Source organism: Halichoerus grypus, chromosome 5, assembly GCF_964656455.1.
Source record: "Halichoerus grypus chromosome 5, mHalGry1.hap1.1, whole genome shotgun sequence".
Lineage (NCBI taxonomy): Eukaryota > Metazoa > Chordata > Mammalia > Carnivora > Phocidae > Halichoerus > Halichoerus grypus.
This window is the reverse complement of record NC_135716.1, coordinates 72,036,312-72,058,567: the sequence shown is the minus strand read 5'-3', so window position 1 is coordinate 72,058,567 and position 22,256 is coordinate 72,036,312. Positions and strand designations below refer to the sequence as shown.

Genomic DNA, 22,256 nt, shown 5'->3' with positions numbered 1-22,256 from the left:
ATTTCTTTAATTATGGCATTAGAGTTATTCATTGTTTTCCCAAAGATTTTTTTTTTCCCTCTGTCTAGGCTGCATAATCATGATTTTTGTCTTCTGAAATCCTTCTCATTCTTCAATGCCCAGCTCAGGGCAAATTTACTGAAAATAATCTTTAGCAAATTTTAAAAGTTCATATAGTTTTGAGCAAAGAAATGCTTGCATTGCACATAGAGATGTGAAATTTTTTTAAAGAGAAAATATGAAGACTATTATGTCGAAGTTGACTTTCAATTTTCTGAAGTCTGTAGGTGTCCACCTCCATGTCCGTTACCTAAGGAAAAGGTGCTTGCTAATTGCAGCTGGAGACTTGTTATCTAGCAACACAAAAATGATAAAAGCAAACCAGCGAAATCTTTGCCAGACATACTCAGCGTGAATTAATCTCATGTTCTTCTGTGATTTAACAGTGTCTAAGCTTTCAACTAGCTTTGAACACTTAAAAAATTCAATTGCACAAACATTGATTGAAGACCTGTTAGGTGAAAAATAACATGCTAGGGAGAGGCTATACACATGAACAGGATATGAGTCAAAAGGAGCATGGAGAAAGAAGGAATACCCCAAAGGGGGTGCTGTGAGTGAAAGTAGGGGAAATGGAGAAAGAAACATAATAATCTTGGTCTGTGGAGTGAGAAAGCATTCTAGACAAAAAGAAAGTGTGGTCAGGGAGAGCCCAGAGCAGAGAGCTCTTTTGAGCAGTTTATAATCCAGTGTGATTATAACCTTTCTGTGCTTAAAAATTGCCTGGACAGCTTATTAAAAATGTAGATTCCCAGGGCTGCTTGTCTGGAGAGTCTGATCCATAGGTCTGGATTGGGGTCCGAGGACTGGTGTCCCAGGTGATTCTGATTGTCAGTGGCCCAGATGCAATTCTGAAAAGTCCTGGTCTGAGTGTGGATGATAGAGGACTCGAAATGAAGTTCAGACTAGAAATTTGCTTCAGAATAGATGGTGAAGAGCTTCGAATGTTTCACAAAGGAAAATTCAGTTAAGAGCCAATGAAGATTTTAAGGAAAACTGAGGGTCGAAGTTTAGGAATTTCACTTTGGGAACAGTGGAGATGATGAATTGCAAAGAATCTGAAGACTTAAGAGGAGACAAATGCAGACCCTTCTCTGACAGTTGAAACAGGTGACTAGGGAGGGAGCAGAGGTGAGACAGGCTGTGCCAGCAAGACTTGGGGCACCTACGGATCTAAAATTAGGTGGGCAGGAGAAGCCAAGATGATGTGAGGTTTCTAGTCTAAGGGATACAACCAAACAAAGAACAGGGAAGGAAGAAATCAGTAAGTTCGGTTCAAAACCTGCTATCTTTGAGGTAAAACATTCCTTCAGTGGTGTCTACTAGGCTCATGTGTATCTGGAATGCAAAAGAGAGGTCATGGCTGCATCCATCCATCCATCCATCCATCCATGCAATCCTTCCTTTAATAAATATTGACCAGGTATGTACTGGGGGTCAGGCTCTGTTCAAGGTGTGGAGTATATATTTATGAGCAGGAAAAAAGCAAAGCTCTTGTCTCCATCACACTTACATTTTAGAGGCAGAAAACAAATAAATAAATACACAATATCATGTTAGGTGCCAAAAAGCCTACGGAGAAAAACTAAAAGCAGAGAAGGAAATAGAACATTTTGGAGGGCGCTATTTTTGATGGGAAAGTTGGGATAGATTTCTCAGCGACATTTGAAATGAGACCTGAAGAAAGGTAAGAAACAAGCAAGCAAAATGAATAACTGAAAGAAAGATGATTCTAGATGCCATGGTCTATCTACGTAATTTTATATCTTCCAAGTGTGAAGCTGATCTGTGCACATTCATGCCCTCATCAATTTAATAGTTACTGACTGAGTCCTACTCTGTGCCAGGCAGCTATTCTTGGCATTTTGCTTACATGTTTGTAAGCAAAATAAACCACCCCCTTCAAAATAAACCCTAGGGTCATGGAGTTTACATTCTAGTAGAGGAAATAGATAAACAAACATAAAAAAGATAAATGAGGGAGGCCTGGGTGGCTCAGTCAGTTAAGCGTCTGCCTTCGGCTCAGGTCACGATCCCAGAATCCTGGGATCGAGTCCTGCATCAGGCTCCTTGCTCAGCAGGGAGCCTGCTTCTCCCTCTGCCTGCCCCTCCCACTGCTTGTGCTCTCTCTCTCTCTCTCTCTCCCAATCTGACAAATAAATTAATAAAAATCTTAAACAAAACTATTAAAAAAAAGATAAATGAGTCATCAGGAGAAAAAGTAAAGCTGGGAGCTGAGAAGTGGGTTATGGAGTATCAAAGGGGATGTAGGTATAAATGTTAGACTGTGTCCCTGGGCATGGAAGCCTTCCAGGAAGGTGACTCCTCAGTAAATGTCTGCAGGAAATGAAGAAGCTAGCCATGGGGCTATCTGGAAAAAGAAAAAAAAAAAAGGCTTTCCAGGTAGAAAGAACAACCAGTATAAAGATATGGAGGCAGAAGAGCGCCAGGCATGCTCAAGCCAGTTGGCCTGGGTGGAATGTAATAGGGAGAAATCAGTAGCAGATGAGGCACGTGAGATCATGCAGGCAGTTGAAAATCATTATAAAGCCTTTGCTTTGAAATAGACCAGAGGGGCGCCTGGGTGGCACAGTCGGTTAAGTGTCAAACCGTTGACTTGACTCAGGTCATGATCTCAGGGTCGTTAGATGAAGCCCTGCACTGAGCTCCACGCTCAGTGGGGAGTCTGCTTGAGATTCTCTCTCCCTCTGCCCCTCCTCCCACTCATGCTCTCTCTCTCAAATAAATAAGTAAATAAATAAATAAATGTTAAAAAAAAAAAGAACTAGAGTAGAAGCCATTAGAAGTTTTTAAATAGGGCGCCTGGGTGGCTCAGTCGTTAAGCGTCTGCCTTCGGCTCAGGTCATGATCCCAGGGTCCTGGGATCGAGTCCCACATCGGGCTCCCTGCTCGGCAGGAAGCCTGCTTCTCCCTCTCCCACTCCCACTCCCCCTGCTTGTGTTCCTGCTCTCGCTATCTTTCTCTGTCAAATAAATAAATAAAATCTTAAAAAAAAAAAAAAAAGTTTTTAAATAAGGGAGTCACAAGGTCACATTTATAATTTTTTTAATTAAAAATTTTTTTCTTTACTTTTAGTTCCAGTAAAGTTAACATACAATGCTATATTAGTTTCAGGTATACAATATAGTAATTCAATAATTCTATACATTATTCACTGCTTATTCTGATAGGTGTACCTTTAATCCCCTTCACTTATTTCTTCCATCTCCCCACCCACTTCCCCTCTGGCAACCACCAGTTTGTTTTCTATAGTTAAAGAGTCGTTCTTTGATTTGTCTATCTTTCAGTGTAGAAAGACATGGAAAGAACAAGTACAGCTACTATGATTTAAATTATTATTTAATTTACTAAAAAAGTCTAAATCCCATACATATTTTCCTCAATCCTTTAAGTTCATTATACAAATATTATTTATTTATAAACTTAGTAAAATAAGTACAATTACCCTTTCTCTGATTAATGTTTGATTCATCCATATTGTACAGAAAAATTCCTTTAACACTCTTTTAATGTAACTAGGATTCATTAAATATCCTAAATTCATGTGTCAATTTAATAGATTTGATTTCCTTTTTAAGTATTTCAAGTGCCTGACAATGAAAGCCTATGGCCCTAACAACAACAACAACAAAAAACAAAAAACCATGGGGCGCCTGGGTGGCTCAGTCGGTTAACCGTCTGCCTTTGGCTCAGGTCATGATCGTGGGGTCCTGGGATCGAGCCCTGCATCGGGCTCCCTGCTCAGCGGAGAGCCTGCTTCTCCCTCTCCCTCTGCTGCTCCTCCCTGCTCCTGCTCTCTCTCTGTGTCAAATAAATAAATAACATCTAAAAAAAAAAAAAGAAAACTTTGCAAGTACTTAAATTATTCCTGTTAACAAATGAAGCAATCACATACATACAGTGACTATCAAGCCCCTTTTTCAAAATGTTTATAAATGTAGTCAAATTTCTGATGCTTATTAACTTAAAGACACAATTTTAAAATTAAATCAAATTCCCGGGGTGCCTGGGTGGCTCAGTAGGTTAAGCATCTGCCTTAGGCTCAGGTCATGATCTCAGGGTCCTAGGATCGAGCCCCACATCAGGCTTCCTGCTCAGTGGGGAGTCTGCTTGTTCATCTCCTTCTGCCCCCACCCCTGCCCATGTTCTCTCTCTTTCACTCTGCTTTCTCTCTCTCAAATAACTAAAATCTTTTTTTAAAAAAATAAAATTAAATCAAATGCCCTAAAGTCCTAAATTATGAGAAAAATTACAAACATACTCATTGTATTAAACCTGATGCAAAAGTATTCATACTCTGCATAATCCTTGCTTTCATCATTTCAATGTTCACTCAAGTCTTTCCAGACTTGAAGTGTTGACCCAATTAAGGGGATCAGATTTGCTCTAAGAGTTCAGTTGAGTCTTCCATCTAACTTAGAGTTGCCTAATGGGCCCAGATTTGAGACCAAGAAGCTTGCTTTATCTTCTCAGGGGAGCTGAGGTAACATACATAGCCATGAAATATGGTTTATTATGTGTCAGAGACCCGAAACCAGCTGGAAGACCCATGAGCTACATGCCTACAGCATGTTTCTATCAGGTCAACAGCTGGATGTGTTACTCCAAGGCCACGCTCTTCACACGCGTTAGCTCAGCCACCCACCTTCCCCTTAGTCCAAGCTGTACTTTTACCTATCTCCTCACCTTTTATCTGCTTTTTTCAACAGATTGTGACAACCCCTACGTGAGTTCTTTCACCCCCTGAAAATGTATTCAGCAAAACTATTTACCGCCAGATTTAATTCTGCATTCCTGTCATATTTTTCTCTACCTGTAATTCTAAAAACACGTGATTGTCATTTCATTCACGCTCAAGTGCTTCTTTCATGGTTACCTGGCTCGACAGCTGTACCTCTAAGTGATGATAAGCCATTTAAAACAAAAATTGTTATATTTTCTGCCCAACATTCCTGAGGAACAGATAGGGGACAGATATGATTTAACTCCTATTTATAAAAATATTGAGATGCAAGAAGAAACAACTTACCTAGCCCTGGATCACTTTGGAGTAGTTTAATCAAAAGAATCTCTCTCAGTTATCCTGGCATTTCATGCTCAATGCCTCTCAATGAGAGATCATTTGTCTCTTTTAAAGGAAGATTAGTGAATATTTGTGTATGAATATTAAAAAACTTAAATAGCAGTCTGAAGTGATTGAAGAATACCCAATGCTATAAATGAGAAAGAAGCTCTAGAGAACTTCTGGAAACTTACTAGGCATGTCACTCAAAGTAGAAAGAAGGTACTTCACTCCAAGTTTGGATCAGAATTAACTACCTCCCGTGCCTGTAAACTCTGGAAATAGACAAGACTGCCATTTAGAGAGTAAAACAAATGGCCAACTTACAATCCATTTTCCATCCTTTAAATTCTTCACGAAAAATACTCAACATTATTCCACACTGCCACATCAGTACCATTGGAGTAGAAGGGAATTTATATTTATAAGATGATTTCATGCTTAGTGTATCTCCAAGTACAATACAAAGTAATAAATTAAGTAGAAATTGTACTTAATTTAGGCACAAGTAATCTTGTTTCTGCTAGAAAGAGCAATGGGTAAGAACATTTTCTTTCCTAAAGGATCTTGCATTTTATAGAGCTCTTCTTATCGGTTATTAATCTGTTAAATTTAAACCAGTGTAAGAAGTTGGCACTCTTAATACTTAGAAACTTTTTGTTCATTCAAAGAGCTTTATGTGGATCTGGCAGCTTTTTTCAATTTACATGATAGGTTGAGTAAATGCAACATTTATTATGTATCCAATAAACTTATTTCTCTCTCTCTCTCTCTCTCTAAATATATATATTTCTCTACATTTATATGTGTAGGACATATCTTTAATATTTGTTTCAGTGGAATGAAGCAATTATTGCTGCAGAACTTATTTAACTAAGAATGGCAATATTGGGTAGATTTTCGAGATGCCAACGTGGGTGCACGTGTGTGTGTGTGAGTATGTGTGTGTATGTGTGTGTAGTGAACCTTGAAACAACAAAGGGTAGTAGGGAGAATAGGTACACACTTGAGAGTTTCATCAATAAAGTCAGGGCAATTGAGTCATGGAAGGATGTTCATAAATTGGCAAAGTTTTATTATCGTTAAGAATGCAAAATAGTTCTTGAGATGTTCTATGAGGATTTTGAGGCCCAGAAAGAGATGAACAAATATAGCTAAGGACCCAGCCAAGCTCCCTAAACAGTAGACTGAGGCTGGACCCCTGGGCTTCTGATGCCTGCGCTCCTTCCAAAGATGTTGTTGCTCATCAATGCTCTTTAAACATTTTGACTCACCCAAATACATTCTTGGCTTCAAGAGGCATATTTTATAGTCTGAAAGAGTCCTGATCAATTGTCTGCAAATGGAGGCAGAGATGGGAAAAGAATCTGGGATAAAGCAAGATAGTGAAGCTTGGAAATCCTTCACTGACGAGTAATTAAACAGTTTCTCTAGGCATAATTGCAGAATCACTCATGATATTTTGTGGCTGAACAGATTAGCTGCAGACACAAAGCATCAGCAAAGGGACTGCATATCAGCAGTGACTCAGAGAAATAACCTATTCCAGTCACTTTTTCATTTTTACAGACCGTAGTTTATTAAATCATCTTTAGTGGCTATTGATACAGATGTAATTCCTTTCAATTCTTTATCTTTCATAGGACTTCCTGTTTTTAGAACTCTTACAGGATTTTCCTAATGCGAACATGTCAGAAAAGATTCTGAGTTTCATTCCTTATAGAGGCTTTAAGCTACAGTCGGCCTCAGTAGCTTGGTCTGGATGATAAAACTCCAACTTATGAAACACGCTTGAGTGAACAAGAATTGAAAAACTTTTAAATGAACACATCTGGCCAAGGGAATTTCACTGGTACTGTCGGAAAGAGTTAGCCAACCCCCGCCCCGAGTCTGATACCAGGGGAGCTCTTTTCATTTATTGTCTATCATCTAACCAGTACCATTTTCATTTAGCTTTTAGCAAGTGTGAATTAGCAACAGATCCTCCACCTGTCTGATAACTTTGAAGTGTCAAATCTCATTTTTTCTTCCCTTGGTCAGGTGTTAGAGACCAGTTGAGTTGTGTTACACATTTGACGCTGTTGTCATTTCCTTTCTCGTGTTCTTCTGTAACATTACTGAGAAGAGAGCAATGCATATGAATATGGCTTTATATGCATAGTAAATTTTGATAGCACTTTGTTCTTGGGACTCATCTCTGGATATAGATCTGTAATTGTTAATAGTGAGTTGAAGAATACAGTGCTATGCTTTATTAATACATGACAGAGACATAATTTCTCCTAACTGAAAGATACCATTTGACCAGTGGGTCAGAGAATGGCAATTACTGTGGAGGTACAGGTTACAACAATGATAGAAAATCATTAACAATGACATTTTGTTTTAAAACTGTATACTTTCTGAAATGTTTCCCTCAATTGACTAATTTCCCTCAGGCAGAAATAAAGAAAGAGACCAGCTCAGTTTAATAGCTTTTAAATTTTCCTATCTATGTCTGAGGCTGAGACTATTTTCTTTGAGCACATTGGGAAATTGTTCCCAGACCTCTAAGGGTAAGGTTGAGTGAATGTAATTCCCAGAAAATTAAGCAAAGTTTTGTGTCTTGATTTATTTTTTTAACATCCTCATCTAGTATCTTTGAAGGCAGCTGGTCATGCACAGAGCAAAATATGTGATAGAATTTTTTTTTTTTTTTTTTTTTTTTTTTGCTTTCAACTGACTGAGGCCAACACCACTGGCCAGACCATGAGATGGCCATCTTAAACTGAATTTTAAGAGCAGAGAAGATTCACTCATGGAACATTATCTGGGACCCTAAAAATGATATTAAAATGAAAAGTTAGTATGATTTCAGCTCCAGGTAACGGAAAACCCTGGCTCACCATGCCTTTAAATAGAACGGCTCAGCACGACGTCTGCAGATCGTTCATCTCCAGCGCTGGGTTATACAGAGCAGCAACAACCTCAGTCTTCCCATTCTGATGCCATCAGCTTAAATCATTTTACAGATAGTATGTTTGCATGGCAACATTCTGAGGCAAAACATGAACATGTTCTCTCAAAAGTTTCACTGACAACAGAAACGTTTCCTATAAACCCCTCGGCAGATTTATGCTCACTTCTTAGTGGTCATAATTGGCTTGCACAGAAACCAGCCACCGCAAGGGCAAAGGTCCACCATGGTTGGCTTCAACGATCACGATTCACAATCTGAGGCCCTCCTCGCTAGAAAGATGTGGCCAGAAGAAGAGGATGGATCCCTGAACAAATGCAGGGATCTATTAAGAAGGAAGGAAGAAAGGAAGAGGAAGGAACCTTGATGTGTACATGACAAATCCTGTCTGGCATACCAACACACCTATACAGTTAAAAGAAAATGTCAGTTATTTAGAAGGGTCCAACACATTTACGGTTTCTATTTGTTCTTAAGTCTTTAAGTGATGCTTCAAATTTTCAAAATGCTGTATCGCACATATTATCAAATTTAATTATGTAATTGACCTTTATTTCATAAACCAGGACTATAAGTATGTAAAAATCTGTTTTATAACTGAAATGAATTTCTACCCTAACTCTCCATTTTAACTGAGGTAGAAAAGCTAATTGTTGTATATGCATCTCAGACTCAGTTCACTTACAGTTTTATTTGCCTCTTTTCCCTCCCCCAGCTTTATGGGGGCAGAGATGGGAAGGTTATGTACCAGCAAAGTAAGTGGGAGAAGTGGAGAGCAGGATTTGCTTATCTGTCATTATGTGTCCATACCAAACAGTATCCACTGACACGTCTGTCATCAGTTCTGGGTTGTTCTTATCCTTTGATGTTGGTAAATGCAGAAACATTTGTTTATTCATGCCATTATCTACCATTGAACTCCTTCTTCCCAACTATGAGATGTTTTCAGGTGCACTGAATGTATCAGCTACATCCACTCTCTTCCATCTTCATCCTATCTTTCACGCCCTTCTGGTGAAACTTACCCATGTTGTCTCAGGTCCCCTGCCTAAACAAACACACAATGTCCCATCTGCCTCACTTCCAGCTTTTTATGGTGAGGCAAGGAAATCTTGGTTACCCATCTTCCATATCTTCAGAAGACAGTGGGGCACACAAATCTACTGCTTAATGTCCAAACTTGTCTTGAAGTTCTAATACCCCTCCTCACTCCTGGTTTGCCTTATGGGAGCAGGATGCTCTGACTTTTGAGAAACCCACATAGCTAGTGCTCTGGCTTAAACACCATGCTCAGCACCCTTATGGATCTGAATTTTGATGGTCAAAACACAGGTTTTTTAGACCCATAAACCTCTTTTCTCAAACTATTTTCTCTTTGTGGGTCACAAAAGTCTAATTTGAAAGTCAACAGCTTAGGGAAATTAGTACAGAAACGCTCGCTGTTACTTGACTGTGAAGAAGGCTGGGATATCAGGAAATACTGAAGGAGGAACCAAAGGCATAACGAGTGAATTATCATCCTGCTACAATAAGGAAATGGCCTCAAGTAATCCGTAGCTAGTTAAGGAAAGAGTCATGGGATAGAATGCAAATTTTCCCTTTCAAATCCTGTGTTCTTGTCACTCTGACATCATACCATTAGCTGTTCAGAATATTTTCAAAACCCAAGAAGCATTAATAATATTTGTATCTGGCTCCTGGCCTCAAAGCATCCAGTTGAGAATTGTGTTTGGGCCAGCCACCCCAGTGGGCAAAACTTGTTAGCCAATCTGCCCATCCTCAACTTCCTGGACCAAATACTGAAGGCTGCCTTTCCTGGAACTACTCAGACCCCAAACATTTTTCACTCTGTGGCTCATTCCCTCAGGACTGAGTGTGTCTCCTCAACAACAGTTTAATCTGAGGAATTAATCTCTGTCAACCTGTTACCTATTCCATATAAGTTATGCGTACTTTTACCTAGGCACCTTGGGAACAAGAGTTTAATTCAGTGGATGACATGATTCTGCTAGTTAGAATTTCATGAACCAGCTAGACCAGAAGAGGGAGAAAAGGTAATTTGAAGGATTATAAGATCATTTGTTTGTCAAAGGTACCCCGGAGGATGATGAAAGTATACTCAAATTCCTTCAAATCTGTCCCGGTGGATCATTGCCTCCTGGCTGGAAACAGTCCACTTCATACTTGGAAAAACAGGAGACCCAGAACTTTCCCCTCCAAATAGAGGGCACAGTTCAATCTTAAATTCCAAAAGAACATCTACACAATCTATTAGTATTTACAGCTTTGACATTTGGCAAGGAATTTTGACTATGCCCAGCTGAGAAGCAATAAAACTCCTTTGTGTGACAAATTGCTTTGGTATTGAGGGTCACTGCCTCGGTATGAGCAAAGTCAGTCAAGGAGAAAACTAACCAGTTCAGAGTGTAGTCCTAATGGTTACGCTTTAGTGGAAAGTTAACTCATTATTTAAAAATTAAGCTACCATTTCTAATCTGTCTTAGTATAACTAAGATTGAAGGTGGACACTCCGGAGTTGTAATTCGTTAATACACCTTGACGTTATTAATCTCTTTATTTAGTATGTTCTTAATGGCAAGGGCAGTAAAAAAACTTTTCCACCAAACAAATAAAAAATCAGATGTGTACTTTTAACAAATTAATTATTTCAAGTTATATTTATTGAAAACTTACTATGCCTAGTAGCGGGTGGATACAAAAAGGTATGGCGTTCTTTTTTTTTTTTTTTTTTGTGGTGCCAATTAAATACAGTTTTATTTAAGACATTGCATTTTCCACTTAACAATACAGTGCTTATAAAGTGCAATGTTTATTTCCTTTCCCTGTGCATGTATTCCATATTCAAGTATCAAGAATGCCCAGTTTATTTACTATAGAAGCTCAACATTAAAACTGCCATGGTATTTGCTACAAATTTGGGTCCTTCGAATATTTTGTGTGGAACAATGCTAGACCTATTCTCAGGTTGGCTTAATCAACCTCTTCGATGGTGGGTCCAGAGGAGGCACCACCAGGAAAGCCTCCAGGCATTCCTCCTGGCATGCCCCCTGCACTCTGGTACAGTTTGGTAATGATAGGATTGCAGACTTTCTCCAGCTCTTTCTGCTGGTGTTCAAATTCTTCCTTCTCTGCAGTCTGGTTCTTATCAAGCCAATTGATGATTTCATTGCACTTGTCAAGGATCTTCTGTTTGTCCTCATCATTGATCTTGCCCTGAAGTTTTTCATCTTCAACGAGCAGCTTTCATGTTGAATGCCTAAGACTCAAGTGAATTCTTGGAAGACACTTTGTCCCGCTATTTCTCATCTTCAGCTTTGTACTTTTCAGCTTCCTGGATGCGCTCAATGTCTTCCTTGCTCAAGCGGCCCTTGTCATTAGTGATGGTAATCTTGTTCTCTTTTCCTGTGCTCTTATCCACAGCAGAGACATTGAAGATACCATTAGCATCAATATCAAAAGTGACTTCAATCTGAGGAACGCCATGAGGGGCAGGAGGTATGCCTGTGAGTTCGAACTTGCCAAGTACGTTGTTATCCTTGGTCATGGCACGCTCACCTTCATACACCTGAATAAGCACACCAGGCTGGTTGTCAGAGTAGGTAGTGAAGGTTTGTGTCTGTTTGGTAGGAATGGTAGTATTACGCTTGATGAGAACAGTCATGACTCCTCCAGCAGTTTCAATGTCAAGAGAAAGTGGAGTGACATCCAAATCCAACAGCAGCAAATCTTGAACATTTTCAGATTTGTCTCCAAAAAGGGTGGCTGCCTGGACAGCTGCACCATAAGCAACAGCCTAATCAGGGTTGATGCTCTTATTCAGTTCTTTCCCGTTGAAGAAATCTTGTAGAAGTTTCTGAATCTTGGGGATATGGGTAGAACCACCCACCAGGACAATATCGTGGATCTGAGACTTGTCTAGCGTGGCATCCCAAAGGGCTTTCCCTACAGGGTCCAAGGTGCCACAGAACAGATCAGCATTTAATTCTTCAAACCAGGCACGAGTAATAGAGGTATAGAGGTTGATTCCTTCATACAGAGAATCAATCTCAATACTGGCTTGCATGCTGGAAGAAAGTGTATGCTTAGCACGTTCACAAGCCGTACGGAGACGACAAACTGCCCTCTTGTTTTCACTGAGGTCCTTATTATGTTTGCGCTTGAACTCCGCAATAAAATGGTTGACCATTCTGTTGTCAAAGTCTTCTCCACCTAAGTGGGTGTCTCCAGCTGTGGATTTGACCTCAAAGATCCCATCTTCAATAGTAAGGATTAACACATCAAAAGTACCACCTCCTAAGTCAAAGATCAGCACATTCCTTTCAGCACCAACCTTCTTGTCTAAGCCATAAGCAATAGCAGCAGCAGTTGGCTCGTTGATGATTCAAAGTACATTGAGACCAGCAATAGTTCCAGCATCTTTAGAAAACAGCTGTCTGGTGATCTAGCCCAGCGTTCAATGAGCTGTATGGCATTCTTTTACCTCTAGGTGCTTCTCATTTAAGGGAGGACACAGATAATCAAATAGATGAAGAAAATTTTAGGTTAAGTATCCAGCAATGGGTAAAGGGGTGGAGTCTTACGTGATTTAGGAAAAAAGAGATGCTCCTTTTGTCTAGTGATAAAGAAGGATTTCATTGAAAAGAGACACTTGAAGGATGGTGGGATTTTGAAGGATGCCTCTTGAAGGATGGTAGGATTCTGAAAGAAAAATTGAAGAAGAGAGTGTGGTCCCTGAAAGTATAACCTATGAGACACAGGAACTACTATTTCAAAAACCATCTGTGGTTTCCTCTAACACCTTCAAGCTTTTTCAGGGTTCCATGCATTGGATGACTAAGCCAAATGGCCCAATTATCTCCCAGGAAGCTCAAAGATAGATTTAAAAGGCAGATAAAGATTTCTACATCATACCTAAAAAGACCTCATGAATGGAAGAAGGCATCCCAAACTGCACCAACATTTACCAATTCTAGGATATAAATGGCACATGGAAGTTCATAAGCTGCCTCTCACCGTCAGGTTGACCTACCTTGGATATAGAGCCCAAGTCATGAGTACTTGTGGGAGCCACAAATGACAGCCCGAATGATCCTGCCAGGACAAAGTCAGGGATGCTTATGTTGACTTTCCAGTGTCTGGCATGACACATGGTACCCAAAAGGGGGCCCCAAAATATGAATTAAAGAAGAAAACAGAAATCGAATCAGTCTTAATGAATGCAATTACTCTTCATATCCTCTTCAGCTAACTCTCAATTACTAGACAGGTAGGGTCAGCCAAAATTTATATTAAACAAGCACTTGGGGGTGAGATGAGAGAAGAGGATAGAAGATTGTTCATAGGATCAGAAAATGGTCATTAGGAATGATGTTAATGCATTCAAGTCATTCTATGTCTCTCTTCATGCCTTTCAGTTTGTGTGATGCATCTGTAATAGTTATATACTTTCTGTCCACCCTACAGGCTTAATGAATCATCATGCAATCATCAAATTGGACTCTATTCTGATTTTCTCTCTAAATAACGGAGAACACAACTCTCTCAATGACACAGCATTGCCCGGTTTTATCATCTGCCAAAATAATTATTCAAATTAGTTATTACTTTACTCACTGCTCATTTCTGGGATGTCATTAGTAATAATAAATATCATCTTACCTAACCAGTCTTCAATTAGGCCCAAGTCAATTCCTATTTACACTACCTTAGAAATTTATCTAGGAGATTCACCAAAAGCCACTTTCTACTTTTCCTCTTTACACAAACATAAAAAAGTTACAGACTACCTCATGCTGTCTTGCAGATGAAATCCTCAGATATTCATACTTCTTTTACTGAGGTAAGCAAAGCAGATGTTATTCACACCATCCCTATTTTATAGCTAAGAACAGGGAAGAACATAACCTGCCCAATGCCACACAGATGGGATGTGCCTGTCCCTATGCTATTCTGCTAAACTGAGCTGTCTCCGACTTCAACGAGGCCTTTCATTCTGAAATTACTGTTCTCCACCCTGTGCTCCAACCCTCCACCCACTGCTCAGCGTCACACTTGTTCTAATTCCTGGCTGGGCAAGAATAAAATGTAGAATGCTTTCATTGAAAGCACTGTACTAATTTTCTCAGATTGTTTTCCATGATGATATTTACTTCTTCTGGCAGCTTCCACTGTGTCATTTAGGCCATTTAACTGGTGTGTCTCTATCTTCAGTGGCACATGAGGTTCCTGAGCCCATTTAGGGAAAAAAAATGGAGTGGTCAAATTTCCTCACTGCAAATCCATAATTTAACCCAAAGATTTAATTTCCTTCCCCTGATCCATTGCCCTTGAGGTGAGATTCTTTTGCAAAGGGAGGCCAGTATCTATTTCTGCACACTCTGCTTTATATCAGATCTTTATTACCCTTCTGATAGACAAAGTATGGGCAGCAAGTCAGTGTTTCCCAAGGTAGAGTTTTCAGGTCAATGAAACAACTGCTTAAGTCTTCAGATGTGAATATCAGAAAGTGAGTTTCGTCTAATTTCATAAACTTAAAATATATTTTATCCACTGGACTTTGACTTATTAATAGAGGGAAAAAATCAACACACTCGAAGAATGTAATAAAGACCAATTTTAGCAATTCTGAGTAAAGAGATCATCATCAGTAATTGGTTTTCTGGAATAAAATTTGATTTATTGTAAAAAAAAAATATATCTACATTCCGCAGAAGACTTAGAACTTTGTTCTCTATGCAATATAGGAAAAAGCATCTTGAATACAAAGGTGTTCTTTCTCAATATAGTTATAAAAATAGACATTATAAAGCTTTATAAAATAAACATAAAAATAAATTTAGTTATACAAAGGAGAGCAATCTCAAAACAGGAATATATATATGTGTGTGTATATGCGTGTGTGTGTGTGTGTGTGTGTGTATACTTATATATATATATATATATAGTATATTCAACACACAGATATAGATATAGATATATATATATATATATATATACTTTACATACACATATGAGAATCAAACCTACTCTGGTTTCCAGGGTCTGTGCTGGCTATTAGATCTGTCCACTCCCATCCAGATCTGTCCACTACCCCTTTCCAGAGTCCTTGGAAACTATCCTCTAGAAAATGCTTCAGCTGGACTTCCTTACCCGTTGGCTTCAAATTTGGCCAAGGTGAGGCACCAGTAGGAGATTGCAGCTTGGGAAGAGAAAGAAATCAGAGTATTTATTCCCTGAGCTAGCTCCCTCCCTAATGGACCAAGATCAGCGATGGCTCTGTTCCACGACCAAAGGCCATAGGTCATACTGAGTAGTCTTCTAAGGATGTCTCCTCTTCTTGCCCTTTTAGGCCCTAATGGTGGTAACAGCTCCCTGCATTTTGCTTGTTTATTAGCTCTGGGGTATATCACCAACCCAGCAGGTTATCTTTACCTCTCCCTTCACCTTTGTTAATTATGTGTTCATTAAACTCTCTTCATTTACCCAGTTGAATGTGCCATCTGTTTCCTGTCTGACCCTGAGTGGCCAGCATCCATTCTCCCCATAATTGGGGCGCCATCATTCCTACCATCATCTCTGCTCTATCTCACTCCCAGGACCAAACCTAACCTACAACAATGGGCACTAAGCAATCCCAATGCTTTCACCCTCTCAGCCACTGCATCACATCTCCCTTGTAGGTTTTTGGGGCCCTGAAACACACTGATGGATTTGCCTGTCATGTTCATTTGATGGGACTTCCAAGGCAAGGGCCATGCTGTTACATCCCCGACAGAAGGAACTAGACAGACCAGGTTTACCTCATTTTGCCATCATGTCTGTCCTTTCTAGCCCCCTCTCCCTCTAACGGGATCCAGCGATTGAAGTCCCAGAACTGCTCATGGGTTTTTCTTTGCCAACTGACCGTGTAGGTCTCTAATCACTGGCTGCTATGAGGCTACCCTGTTCGTAGCCATGTTCCATTTTCCTTTGGAGAGTCCTTTCCTTTATTCCCATACCTACCTCTAGAAATTGGTTGAAAACTCCCCAACGCTGTCTTTGCCCAGTTACCACCTCGGGCTGTTGGCAACTCTCTCTGGACACCATGTTCTGCTAGCCTGGTTTCAGCCCCAGAAATTCATCCAGTGCCTCCAGTGCCCACTTAATGTAGCTGCCCATTCCAACTGAGCTTATCCTCTTACTGTCTCACCAGTTACAATTCTTCAAGGCATTTTCCTTGACCATTTCATTAGCGGAATGAAATTTAGACCCTGCCTCTCCTCTTAGTGGGGCATGCTTGAGGAACCATAAAAAGCTCTAGTCCACTAACCAATAGGTTTTCTCCACCCTCACTCATCTTCCCCTGCAGTGGAAAATGGAAGCTGATCCCTAAGAGTAGAGAAACTGTTTTAGACACTTTGAAAGACAAGGTCCAGAACGAATTTCTTTTGAATAAAATGTTACACGTAATTTAGCACTTTTCCCTCTTCCATTGCCTCACAAAATCTTTCTTAAAATGTTCACTTCTTAATAGTTCCTGAGAAAGTGGAGCTGTCTGTGGCATGCTTCATGCTGCCTGCATCGAGGGGGTGGGGGGTGGAAGTGAGTGCTTTCTGAGTCCCTGCTATATGGGCTACTGGTTTTTTTCCAAATCAAGGAAGGGAGGAAACACCTATTTATCCAACTTGTCTTTAATTCTCCGTCTAATTCTCTGGGGAAGATAATTACTAATTAAATTGCTCATTTCCAAAACTCTAATTTGTATCAAAAACAATAAAGCAATCAACTAAGAAGTAAAAGCACGGATAAATCAACTAGTAGTTTTGCCAGCTGCTTTTGTTTATTTGCTTAATGAAACAGGTCAAAAGACACCACGGAATTGTTCCATTTACCTTTGGTGTGCCCGAGGGAATAGAGGAGCCAGAGTTGCTGCAAACCCGCTCCAAAGTCAGCATCCCCTCCTGGTTATGCTCCGTCGCTGGAAGTACTCTCACATATTACACGATTTTGTAGCAAGATTGCTAGTAGGAGATTTAAGTGGTGATGTAATTTGGAAAGAAAACATTTGGCATTTCAAGTTTTCATCCATTTTTTGGAGTATATGCCAGTGTTAAAGAAATGGAAAATCAGATTTTATTGAAAATGTGGGACAGCACATCTTCTAAAACTGAACTTTTGATTCTTTTCATGAGCATCAGAGATGTAGAAAAATAAAACATCTAGCTTTTAACTTCTCAACTGATATTAGCATAAAATTCAAAGCTCTTACCAGGACCCTATGTGATCTTGCTCCCAGTTTCTCTCTGACTTCATCTCTGTCCATGATCCACTTTGATCTCAGGACCTCGGCTACAGTATAGTCCTTAATGTACCACAGACAGGTCAAGCACACCCTGCCTCAGGGCCTTTGCACTTGTTCTTCCCTTTAGAGAGATATGTTTGCAAATGACTCTCTTCCTCACTTCAACTAGGTCTTACCTCAAGTGGTAACTCATTGGAAGGACTTTTTTCCATTTTATCAGGACTTTCCCCTCCAGAACCTTCAACCCCTTACCCTGCTTTGTCTTTATAACAGTGACCATTCCCCAGGCTAGTATTATGTAACTATTTATTTGTTTATTGCTTGTCTCTCCACTAAAGGGCAAGAACTTTGTTTTTAAACAGGTGAATTTTATTATAAATGTAACATCTCTGCAAAAACTCAGTGGTATATTAATGTTTATTTTAAAGCCTTTCAGAGCTTTGGGTAGACAGCATCTTAAGGAATCAAGTATTTTTATTCCTAGCTCCAATAAAAAAAATTACCTTGTGCATGTAGGTGTTTAATAAATATTTGTGAATTGAAAAATTGAAAGAATGACTGACTTTAATCTCTATTTGTCAATAAATTTTCCACTTTTTAAAATCAATTTGTTTTCCAGGCTCTGCAAGGAAGGTGTTGTTCTCAAGAGGATTTATATTTACCACCACTACTTTGATCTCTTCAGAAAGTAAAAATGGCCTCTCTTTTGAAAACAGAATAGAATTCCAATACACACTGGATGGCTGGTACGCTTGTATATCTACCCATGTGAGCCAGTTTGCCACACAATAAAGCTGATATTTACACACTGGCAAGTCCAAAAATGTAACAAGAAAACCCTTCTTCAAACAGATTCACCTTTTCTTCTGAATAACATAAGATTCATGAAAACCTATCAATCCACATTTTTTATTTTTATTTTATTTTTTAAAGAGATTTTATTTATTTATTTATTTGACAGAGAGAGAGAGAGAGAGCACAAGCACGGGGAGCAGATTTTTGTGAACACTTCTTTTTTTCTGTCTTTTGGATTCCAACCCTTCTAGTAGGTATGAAGTAGTATCTTATGGTTTTGATTTGCATTTTCTAATGATTAATGATGTTGAACATCTTTTCATAGGCTTGGGGGTCATTTGTAATATTCTTTAGAGAATATATTCAATTTATTGAATGTATTATTTATTCAAATCTTTTGCCCCATTTTTCAATTGGATTATTTGTCTTTTTATTGTTGATTTGAAAGTGTTCTTTATATATTCTGAATACAAGTCCTTTATAAAATAGATGATTTGCAAATATTTTCATGCATTCTGCGGGTTGTCTTTTCATTCTTAGTCGTACCCTTTGAAGCACAAAAGTATGACATTTAAATGAAGTTTAGTGTATCTGTTTTTAATTTTGTCACTTGTGATTTTAAAGTCATATCTAATAAACCATTGCTAGTCCAAGACCACAAAGATTTGCTTCTATATTATTTTTCTAAGAGTTGTATAGTTTTAACATTTACATTTAAGTCACAGATCCATTTTGAGATAATTTTTGTATATGATGTGAGGTAGAGATCCAAATGCATTTTTTAATGTGGAGATGCATTGTCACATATTTATTAAAGAGACTATTCTTTTCCTATTAAAAGGTCTTGGCCCGCCTGCTGGAAATCAATTGGCCTTAGATGTACAGGTTTACTTCTGGACTCTCTGATGTGTCCTATTGATCTGAATGTCTATCCTTATGCCAGTACCACAGTGTTTCGATTACTGTTACCTTGTAGGAACAAATAGTGGCCATTATCTTGAGGTAGAGCTTTTGAGGGGGACTGAACTACCCTCACCCTTTCCAGGGGCTGCTAAGCTGCTGATTTTCATAGCCAGCATGCTTGTAAGGCCATTGGCTTCAAGACCACTGCTGAGCTGGGAGAAGAAGATGGGAATGAGGCAAGTTAAGATACCACAGACTTCTTGTTCTGACCTTAGTTCAGCCACTTTTCATTAATAAATGCTCCTTAGATTTTTTGTAAGCATTTCACCAATTTCCAGAGTTTTGAGTAAGTGTTTGTTGTTGTTGTTGTTGATTTGTTTATTTTCATCAGTGTAATTGTTTTTATGAAGTAGCAGATTTTCAAAGACATGTACTCCACCATTTTGGATATGCTTCTACTCCATACATTTTTTTTTTCTTTTCTTGCACTCCATCCATTTTTTAACATACAGTTAATTGTGTAACTGGCTAGGCCTGCCACTCAAACCTCTGCAGTGTGGCTTGGCACTCACTTTGGGCCACATGTATTGCTTTATTTTTCCCAAACAAGTTGTAATGAGAAGGCTTGAGGCCAAGAGTCCCTGCTTTCCAGAGAAAGTAGCCCAAGTGCTGCTCTGCTGAGGAGATGGTCTTATATACATAACTTACCCACGCTTAGAAACCACCAAAGTGGCCCTTCCTTTGAAAGGAGCAGAGAGAAGGAAAGAGGGATGGTGGGAGAATTTTGAATCTCAGGCTATACCCCTAGAGATTAGGTAGCTAAACAGAGAGGTGGAGCTAATTCTTCCTTAAGTCGTTGAGAGTCCTTGACCTTGGAGACTAGAGGAGGAGGAATGTGAGGGGAAGTGAAGTTCTCCAGTAGTAGATAAGCAGACTGGTACTTCCATGGCATTGAGAGAGAAGGAGGAACTGGAAAAGGCATGGGAGGGGGACTTCCTGCAGGGGTGTTATTTAATAGTTGATATTTCACCAGAACTGGCTGCTTCTACCTAAGGGACATGGTTGAGTTGGTATTGCCTATAAAACACGCCCACTAGTCAGTCATCTATTAAATTATTTCTTCTTATATTCAATTTTATCAACATTATTTTCAATCGTTCAGTTGCTGGTGTAAATTGAGAAAAAAGTATCTCTGGGAATGTGAACAACACAAATGACTCATCCTTAAACTACTTTATTACAATTTGAGTAACAGATGGACAGAGCAGAGAATGTTTCTCCAGTGTCAGAGTTACATTTACTAAAGCAGTTGGCAAATGGATTATAATCATTTTCATCCTTTATTACACACCTCACAGGGACTCCTGCTGTTGTTGGTGGTACTTGTTGACTTTGACCTTGTGCAATTAATTTTCAAATAAGCTAAAGCTGACTCATATGTGTCACAGTAGTTGTCAATCAGTAGTTCTACTGATTAATGAGATCAACTGATGTTTGAATTTGATTTCTGTTTCCAAGATTGGATCAGCAAGAGATAACCAAAGACTTTTTAGTGTCCAATATTTAATTTCACAGTACCCTGGAAATAAGTATATTTTGAGGCTCTTGGTAAACATATCAATTGTAACTGTGAAACAGAATAAGGTTAATTATGTTAAAGTCAATGTGTGAGTGCAGGAAGAAGGAAGATATATTTATATTTGAGAATTGTTTGGATTAATCTAGACACAATGGCTAAAACATTTGTGATTGAAAAATCCTTTGGGATTAAATTACTTTGGAAGATTCGTCCTCTAAAGACACTCTATCAAAGATTGTAGTTCATGCCAAAACTCATTTACCCTGAAGTAAATCTGTGGAAGACATTTCACAGGAACTAGGAATGCTAAAGTATTCCTTGCAGTGGGAAATAGAAATTTTTTTCAAAAGGATAGATTTTGAACCTTCTTTAAGACTGTCTTTGGGGAAGGGGAATACAAATTTTTATACAAAGACAAGTTATGCTGCCAAAGTGTGGAAAGAAGCCTCTCATTTATAGAAATTTGACAGTCCCAAAGGGTTCCCTGGGAGAGAAGAAGGGCTAACTACAAAATGGTAACTAAATGCACAACATGAAGGTAACAGATCTTTGTAGACAGACCCAAGGCTAGACCTGCATACTTGGGAGTGGGAATAAGGGGTAACTAACAAGTCAAGATGTGTAAAGGAGGTGTGTTAGTCAGGGTTCTCCGAAGAAACAGAACCAAGTGGAGGGGGGAGTTTTATTATGAGGAGTTGGCTCATGTGATTATGGAGGCTGAGAAGTCCCACAATCTGCCATCAGCAAGATGGAGACCAACCAGTGGTATAGTTCAGTCAGAGTGCAAAGGCCTAAGAACCAGAAGAACTGATGATGTAAGTGCCAGTCTGAGGGCAGGGGGATCAGTGTCCCAGCTCACAGTCAAGCTGAGCGGGAGAGAATTCTCCCTCAGCAGGATTAAGTTAAGAATGCTGTAAAGGGTTCTTGACATGTTCTAAAGCTACTCTTACCATGTGAAATCATCTAATATGTGACATAGTCGAGTCTCTAGCAAAGGGTTTATCGAAATTCAAAGAACAAAGACACAGATAGTTTAAATCATTTTATTGATAGCCTCTATTTTCTTCATGGTAACAAAAAAGCCTCCTAATAGGAAATCCATACAGCTTACCTGTGGAGATCAACAAGGGATTGATGGCCTATTAGGGAAGTTTAGGAATTCTAAGAAGCTTTATTTTCTGCAATTGCATTTACTTGGAAAGAGTAGAAGGAGCTGACTGGGGCCACTGAGGCTAAACGTAAATAATTATAAAGAAATAACTGTTGATTAAAATATGAGTCAATTGTAAAGGGGAAAGCAAACTTTATAAAATTAAGCAATAATCAGTATGATAGCAATTATTTTTGCTGAAATTAAAGATATTATGATCACACAAGAAGGATTCCTATCTTATTAATTAGGCTAATGTTTCCTTTGCAATTTAAAATTCTATAAATATATTTTTATTTGCTTTTGAGAATAGATAATAAAATAGATTAAAAATTGGCCTAATAGTTTAAAAATTCCAAGTGTCCATGAAGATACAGGGTGACAAGCGAGTGTCCCTCTTCCCTTATCCTTCCTCCTCCAGTGAAGGCC

At 39.0% G+C, this 22,256-nt stretch overlaps 1 pseudogene; it reads right to left on the bottom strand.

The window, feature by feature from the left end:
* Positions 1-10,830: 10,830 nt before the first annotated feature.
* Positions 10,831-22,256, bottom strand: part of LOC118522059 (heat shock cognate 71 kDa protein-like) — a 56,633-nt pseudogene continuing 45,207 nt past the window's right edge.